We start from the raw sequence: 8,017 nt of genomic DNA, 5'->3' as shown, positions 1-8,017 counted from the left end.
TAGGGAAGTCAATGAACCTCTTCTTTTAAAAAAATTTTTCAACACACAATATCAAACACTGGGAATAAAAAGTAGGATGATCATCTTATAGTACTAATCAATTTATAAGGCCCCTGACAGTCCTAGAACCCAAGTTAAGATCTATATGACTATGAAAAAAATATTATATACATAGAATGAGAGAGGGTTCTTTTCTTACCCAGTTCAACAACTTCCTTGAAGAGGTAAATAAAACAACTTACACTCTGATAAATTAGATGTGATCTATTACAATTTAATCCAACTTGTGTTTTTTTTAATTATTCATTTTTCTTTTTGATATTAGGGTAATACAGTAAGATATGAAGACAAACACATTCCTGAAGAATGAATTCCACTAGTAGCACTACAAAACTAATCCTGTTATTTGTACAAATTTATCTCATAAAATGTCAGTGCAAAATAGTCTTTATTTATTTTTTTTTCCTAATTTTATTTTTAAACTTTACATAATTGTATTAGTTTTGCCAAATATCAAAATGAATCCGCCACAGGTATACATGTGTTCCCCATCCCGAACCCTCCTCCCTCCTCCCTCCCCATACCATCCCTCTGGGCCGTCCCAGTGCATCAGCCCCAAGCATCCAGCATCGTGCATCGAACCTGGACTGGCAACTCGTTTCCTACATGATATTTTACATGTTTCATTGCCATTCTCCCAAATCTTCCCACCCTCTCCCTCTCCCACAGAGTCCATAAGACTGTTCTATACATCAGTGCCTCTTTTGCTGTCTCATACAATGGGTTATTGTTACCATCTTTCTAAATACCATATATATGCGTTAGTATACTGTATTTATGTTTTTCCTTCTGGCTTACTTCACTCTGTATAATAGGCTCCAGTTTCATCCACCTCATTAGAACTGATTCAAATGTATTCTTTTTAATGGCTGAGTAATACTCCATTGTATATATGTACCACAGCTTTCTTACCCATTCATCTGCTGATGGACATCTAGGTTGCTTCCATGTCTTGGCTATTATAAACAGGGCTGCGATGAACATGGGGGTACACGTGTCTCTTTCCCTTCTGGTTTCCTCAGTGTGTATGCCCAGCAGTGGAATTGCTGGATCATAAGGCAGTTCTATTTCCAGTTTTTTAAGGAATCTCCACACTGTTCTCCATAGTGGCTGTACCAGTTTGCATTCCCACCAACAGTGTAAGAGGGTTCCCTTTTCTCCACACCCTCTCCAGCATTTATTGCTTGTAGACTTTTGGATCATAGCCATTCTGACTGGTGTGAAATGGTACCTCATAGTGGTTTTGATTTGCATTTCTCTGATAATGAGTGATGTTGAGCATCTTTTCATGTGTTTGTTAGCCATCTGTATGTCTTCTTAGGAGAAATGTCTATTTAGTTCTTTGGCCCATTTTTTGATTGGGTCGTTTATTTTTCTGGAGTTGAGCTGTAGGAGTTGCTTGTATATTTTTGAGATTAGTTGTTTGTCGGTTGCTTCATTTGCTATTATTTTCTCCCATTCTGAAGGCTGCCTTTTCACATTGCTAATAGTTTCCTTTGACATGCAGAAGCTTTTAAGGTTAATTAGGTCCCATTTGTTTATTTTTACTTTTATTTCCAATATTCTGGGAGGTGGGTCATAGAGGATCCTGCTGTGATGTATGTCGGAGAGTGTTTTGCCTATGTTCTCCTCTAGGAGTTTTATAGTTTCTGGTCTTACGTTTAGATCTTTAATCCATTTTGAGTTTATTTTTGTGTATGGTGTTAGAAAGTAGTCCAGTTTCATTCTTTTACAAGTGGTTGACCAGATTTCCCAGCACCACTTGTTAAAGAGATTGTCTTTAATCCATTGTATATTCTTGCCTCCTTTGTCAAAGATAAGGTGTCCATACGTGTGTGGATTTATCTCTGGGCTTTCTATTTTATTCCATTGATCAATATTTCTGTCTTTGTGCCAGTACCATACTGTCTTGATAACTGTGGCTTTGTAGTAGAGCCTGAAGTCAGGTAGGTTGATTCCTCCAGTTCCATTCTTCTTTCTCAAGATCGCTTTGGCTATTCGAGGTTTTTTGTATTTCCATACAAATTGTGAAATTATTTGTTCTAGCTCTGTGAAGAATACTGTTGGTAGCTTGATAGGGATTGCGTTGAATCTATAAATTGCTTTGGGTAGTATACTCATTTTCACTATATTGATTCTTCCAATCCATGAACATGGTATATTTCTCCATCTATTAGTGTCCTCTTTGATTTCTTTCACCAGTGTTTTATAGTTTTCTATATATAGGTCTTTAGTTTCTTTAGGTAGATATATTCCTAAGTATTTTATTCTTTCCGTTGCAATGGTGAATGGAATTGTTTCCTTAATTTCTCTTTCTGTTTTCTCATTATTAGTGTATAGGAATGCAACGGATTTCTGTGTGTTGATTTTATATCCTGCAACTTTACTATAGTCATTGATTATTTCTAGTAATTTTCTGGTGGAATCTTTAGGGTTTTCTATGTAGAGGATCATGTCATCTGAAAATAGTGAGAGTTTTACTTCTTCTTTTCCAATTTGGATTCCTTTTATTTCTTTTTCTGCTCTGATTGCTGTGGCCAAAACTTCCAAAACTATGTTGAATAGTAATGGTGAAAGTGGGCACCCTTGTCTTGTTCCTGACTTTAGAGGAAATGCTTTCAATTTTTCACCATTGAGGATAATGTTTGCTGTGGGTTTGTCATATATAGCTTTTATTATGTTGAGGTATGTTCCTTCTATTCCTGCTTTCTGGAGAGTTTTTATCATAAATGGGTGTTGAATTTTGTCAAAGGCTTTCTCTGCATCTATTGAGATAATCATATGGTTTTTATTTTTCAATTTGTTAATGTGGTGTATTACATTGATTGATTTGCAGATATTGAAGAATCCTTGCATCCCTGGGATAAAGCCCCCTTGATCATGGTGTATGATCTTTTTAATGTGTTGTTGGATTCTGATTGCTAGAATTTTGTTAAGGATTTTTGCATCTATGTTCATCAGTGATATTGGCCTGTAGTTTTCTTTTTTTGTGGCATCTTTGTCAGGTTTTGGTATTAGAGTGATGGTGGCTTCATAGAATGAGTTTGGAAGTTTACCTTCCTCTGCAATTTTCTGGAAGAGTTTGAGCAGGATGGGTGTTAGCTCTTCTCTAAATTTTTGGTAGAATTCAGCTGTGAAGCCGTCTGGACCTGGGCTTTTGTTTGCTGGAAGATTTTTGATTACAGTTTCAATTTCCATGCTTGTGATGGGTCTGTTAAGATTTTCTATTTCTTCCTGGTCCAGTTTTGGAAAGTTGTACTTTTCTAAGAATTTGTCCATTTCTTCCACGTTGTCCATTTTATTGGCATATAATTGTTGATAGTAGTCTCTTATGATCCTTTGTATTTCTGTGTTGTCTGTTGTGATCTCTCCATTTTCGTTTCTAATTTTGTTGATTTGATTTTTCTCCCTTTGTTTCTTGATGAGTCTGGCTAATGGTTTGTCAATTTTATTTATCCTTTCAAAGAACCAGCTTTTGGTTTTGTTGATTTTTGCTATGGTCTCTTTTGTTTCTTTTGCATTTATTTCTGCTCTAATTTTTAAGATTTCTTTCCTTCTATTAACCCTGGGGTTCTTCATTTCTTCCTTTTCTAGTTGCTTTAGGTGTAGAGTTAGGTTATTTATTTGACTTTTTTCTTGTTTCTTGAGGTGTGCCTGTATTGCTATGAACTTTCCCCTTAGGACTGCTTTTACCGTGTCCCACAGGTTTTGGGTTGTTGTGTTTTCATTTTCATTCGTTTCTATGCAAATTTTGATTTCTTTTTTGATTTCTTCTGTGATTTGTTGGTTATTCAGCAGCGTGTTGTTCAGCCTCCATATGTTGGAATTTTTAATAGTTTTTCTCCTGTAATTGAGATCTAATCTTACTGCATTGTGGTCAGAAAAAATGCTTGGAATGATTTCTATTTTTTTGAATTTACCAAGGCTAGCTTTATGGCCCAGGATGTGATCTATCCTGGAGAAGGTTCCATGTGCGCTTGAGAAAAAGGTGAAATTCATTGTTTTGGGATGAAATGTCCTATAGATATCAATTAGGTCTAACTGGTCTATTGTATCATTTAAAGTTTGTGTTTCCTTGTTAATTTTCTGTTTAGTTGATCTATCCATAGGTGTAAGTGGGGTATTAAAGTCTCCCACTATTATTGTGTTATTGTTAATTTCTCCTTTCATACTTGTTAGCATTTGTCTTACGTACTGTGGTGCTCCCGTGTTGGGTGCATATATATTTATAATTGTTATATCTTCTTCTTGGATTGATCCTTTGATCATTATGTAGTGACCTTCTTTGTCTCTTTTCACAACCTTTGTTTTAAAGTCTATTTTATCTGATATGAGTATTGCTACTCCTGCTTTCTTTTGGTCTCTGTTTGCATGAAAAATCTTTTTCCAGCCCTTCACTTTCAGTCTGTATGTGTCCCCTGTTTTGAGGTGGGTCTCTTGTAGACAACATATGTAGGGGTCTTGTTTTTGTATCCATTCAGCCAGTCTTTGTCTTTTGGTTGGGGCATTCAACCCATTTACGTTTAAGGTAATTACTGATAAGTATGATCCCGTTGCCATTTACTTTATTGTTTTGGGTTCGAGTTTATACACCGTTTTTGTGTTTCCTGTCTAGAGAATATCCTTTAGTATTTGTTGGAGAGCTGGTTTGGTGGTGCAGAATTCTCTCAGCTTTTGCTTGTCTGAAAAGCTTTTGATTTCTCCTTCATACTTGAATGAGATCCTTGCTGGGTACAATAATCTGGGCTGTAGGTTATTTTCTTTCATCGTTTTAAGTATGTCTTGCCATTCCCTCCTGGCTTGAAGAGTTTCTATTGAAAGATCAGCTGTTATCCTTATGGGAATTCCCTTGTGTGTTATTTGTTGTTTTTCCCTTGCTGCTTTTAATATTTGTTCTTTGTGTTTGATCTTTGTTAATTTGATTAATATGTGTCTTGGGGTGTTTCTCCTTGGCTTTATCCTGTTGGGACTCTCTGGGTTTCTTGTACTTGGGTGATTATTTCCTTCCCCATTTTAGGGAAGTTTTCCACTATTATCTCCTCAAGTATTTTCTCATGGTCTTTCTTTTTGTCTTCTTCTTCTGGAACCCCTATGATTGGAATGTTGTAGCATTTAATATTGTCCTGGAGGTCTCTGAGATTGTCCTCATTTCTTTTAATTCGTTTTTCTTTTATCCTCTCTGATTCATTTATTTCTACCATTCTATCTTCTAATTCACTAATCCTATCTTCTGCCTCTGTTATTCTACTATTTGTTGCCTCCAGAGTGTTTTTAATTTCACTTATTGCATTATTCATTATATATTGACTCTTTTTTATTTCTTCTAGGTCCTTGTTAAACCTTTCTTGCATCTTCTCAATCCTTGTCTCCAGGCTATTTATCTGTGATTCCATTTTAGTTTCAAGATTTTGGATCAATTTCACTATCATTATTCGGAATTCTTTATCAGGTAGATTCCCTATCTCTTCCTCTTTTGTTTGGTTTGGTGGATATTTATCCTGTTCCTTTATCTGCTGAGTATTCCTCTGTCTCTTCATCTTGTTTAAATTGCTGAGTTTGGGGTGTCCTTTCTGTATTCTGGCAGTTTGTGGAGTTCTCTTTATTGTGGCGTTTCCTCACTGTGTGTGGGTTTGTACAGGTGGCTTGTCAAGGTTTCCTGGTTAGGGAAGCTTGTGTCGGTGTTCTGGTGGGTGGAGCTGTATTTCTTCTCTCTCCTTTCGAAGAGTTGGGTTGCTTTTCTGGGTGCCTGATGTCCTCTGCCGGCATTCAGAAGTTGTTTTGTGGAATTTACTCGACGTTTAAATGCTCTTTTGATGAATTTGTGGGGGAGAAAGTGTTCTCCCCGTCCTACTCTTCCGCCATCTTGGCTCCTCCCCCCACCCAAAATAGTCTTTAAACATGTATGCTTAGACATGCTAGGTTGGAGAAACAGAAAACTTCTGTATGCATTGTGCAGGTTGCCAAACTCCATGATCACCTTTGTTTGGGATGATAGCCTATGTATTTCTTCATCTGGATGTTGTTAAAATGATGAGCATCTAAAACTGAAGAATCATGCTTACCACCATTTTGTCACTATTTTGATGTTTCATCTTTGGAAAACTGCTGTCAATGAGTTTCCTCCATTCTGCCTTATTGCAATTGACCAAATATATATTTCCATGTAAGTAATCTAAAGAATTGGCTTTCTCAGACTCAATTCATGATTCCTGGGAGAGCTGTGGAAGAAAAGAGAACCTCTGAAAATAACATTTGTTGACTGATACAAGATAATGGAGCAGAAGGACGTAAGCTTAATTACTCTCATGAAAACACCACAAACTGCTGAATAACCACTGACAAAAAAGACTGGAACCTAACAAAAAAGATATTCTACAATCAAAGCCAAAGAAGAAGCCAAAACAAAACTATGGGAGGGGTGCAATTGCAACTCAAATCCCATGCTTGCTAGGTGGGCAACTTACAAACTCCAGATATATCACAAAAGTTCTTCCACAGGAGTGAGAGTTCTGAGCCCCATGTCAGCTCCACAGTCTGGGGGTCTAGCACTGAAAGGATGCGCCTCCAGAGTATTGACTTTGAAGGCCAGGAGGGCTTGATCATAGGAACTCCACAGGACTGAGGGAAGCAGAAGCTTTCCTCTTTTGGAGGGCACACACAGGGTCTCATATGCACTGCATCTCAAAGAAAAAGCAGAGACTTCATAGGAGACTGGGCGAGACCTACATGCTGGTCTTAGAGGGGCTCCTGGGGAGGTGAGGGTGTGGCTTTGGCTCTCTGTGTGGGGACAGAGACAGTGGTGGCAGTGGTTCTGGGGAGTACTCACTAGCATGAGGCCTCTTGGAGGCTGCCATGTTCTCACCAAGATCTGGCTCTACCCAGTAGCTTACAGGCCCCTGGGTTGGAACATGCCAGGCCAATGCACCAACAGAGTGGGGACACAGTGCCAAGTATTAGCAGACAGGCTGTCTAAAATTTTTCTGATCTCACAGCTGCCTGTTAAACACACCTCTTGACATGATCCTGTCTACCAGAGGAACAAGACTCAATTTTACCTATCAATGAGCAGGAACTAGTCGTTCCCACAGGAAGCATGCATAAGCTTCTTAGTCCAGCCTCATCCACCAGGGGGAAGCACAAGGAACTACAACCCTTCAGCTTGAGGAAGGGAAACAGCAATCACATAAAACTAGACAAAATGAGAAGACAGAGGAATGTGTTCCAGGTGAAGGAACAAGATAAAACTCCAAAAGAACAACTAAGTGATGTGGTGATAGAAATCTACTCCAAAAATAATTGAATGTAAATGAATAGTAAAGATGATTAAAGATCTCAGAGAAAGAATGGAGGCACAGACTGAAAAGATACAAGAAATGTTTAACAAAAAGTTAGAAGATCTAACATACAAAAAGAGATGAACAACACAATAACTGAAATAAAAACACAATAGAAGGAATTGATAGCAGACTAAATGAGGGAGAGGAACAGATAATTGAGCTGAAAGACAGAATGGTAGAAATCAGTACAGTGCAACAGGATAAAGAAAAAAGAATGAAAAGATATGAAGACAGTTTAAGAGACCTCTGGAGCAATATGAAACACACCAACTATCACATTACAGAGGTCCCAGAAGGAAAAGAGATAAAGAGCAAGGGAAAAGAAGAGATAATAGATGAAAACTTCCCTTACATGGGAAAGGAAATAGTCATCCAAGTTCAGGAAACTCAAAGTCCCAGGCAGGATAAACCCAAGGAGGAACATGCCAAGACACAGAGCAACTAAATTGACAAAAATTAAAGACAAGGAGCAAATATTAAAAATAACAAGCAACAGATAACATACAAGGGAATCCCCATAATGTTATCACAGTTTTCTCAGCAAAACTCTGCAGGCCGGAAAGGAGTGACAAAATATATTTAAAATGATAAAAGAGAAAAACCTACAAACCAAGAATACT

Source organism: Bos grunniens, chromosome 11, assembly GCF_055505025.1.
Source record: "Bos grunniens cultivar Pamir isolate PY7600 chromosome 11, Bosgru_T2T1.0, whole genome shotgun sequence".
Classification (NCBI taxonomy): Eukaryota; Metazoa; Chordata; class Mammalia; order Artiodactyla; family Bovidae; genus Bos; species Bos grunniens.
The sequence above is the reverse complement of the archived record's forward strand: the minus strand, read 5'-3'. Positions refer to the sequence as shown.